Source organism: Geospiza fortis, unplaced genomic scaffold (genome assembly GCF_000277835.1).
Source record: "Geospiza fortis unplaced genomic scaffold, GeoFor_1.0 scaffold547, whole genome shotgun sequence".
Lineage (NCBI taxonomy): Eukaryota > Metazoa > Chordata > Aves > Passeriformes > Thraupidae > Geospiza > Geospiza fortis.
This window is the reverse complement of record NW_005054729.1, coordinates 129,039-129,792: the sequence shown is the minus strand read 5'-3', so window position 1 is coordinate 129,792 and position 754 is coordinate 129,039.

Here is a 754-nt window from a genome sequence, read left to right as displayed (position 1 = left end):
TGCCATTCTCGTCTGCCCCTCCCGGGGTGTGCCAGCCCCGCGGTGACATCCCCAAGGAGGGGGGTGGCCTCCCCCCCGCAAAGGACAAAAGGGGCAGGGGGGGTTTCACACCCTGCCCCAATGAGGGGAGCTGTGCTGAGCCCCCCTGCACCCACAGCAGCTCCTCCTCTCCAAAAAAACCAAAAAAACCACCCCAAAGAATGAAGGTTTGGGGTGCTGAGCCCCCCTGCACACACAACAGCTTCCCCTCCCCAAAAAACCCCAAAACCACCCCAGGGAGTGAATGTTGGGGGTGCTGAGCCCCCCCTGCACCCACAACGACTCTGCCTCCCCCCCAAAAAAACCAAAACCACCTCAAAGAGTGAAGACTGGGGGTGCTGAGCTCCCCCGGCATTCACAGTGGCTCCTTGTCCCCAAAAAACCCCAAAACCACCCCAGAGAGAGAAGGTTTGGGGTGCTGCACCCCCGGGAGGAGAACGGGGCTGGATGAGCTCAATGTCCCCATCCATCGCTGCCCGGGCGGGTCTCTGCAGCCCCCCCAAACCCTGGGCTGCTCACTGGGGTCCCCCAGTGCTTTGGGGCATCCCTGGGGCCGGGCACAGGCGGGACTCCCCCTCTGGTGGCACCTGCTGGGGGGGCACTGGCTCTGTCCCCAGCGCCCCTGGGGACACCCGGGCGGTGTCGCCGCTCGCTCCCCTCCGATCCCGCCCCTCCCAGCCCCTCTCAGCTCGGGCCGCTGGCGCGGAGCCACCTC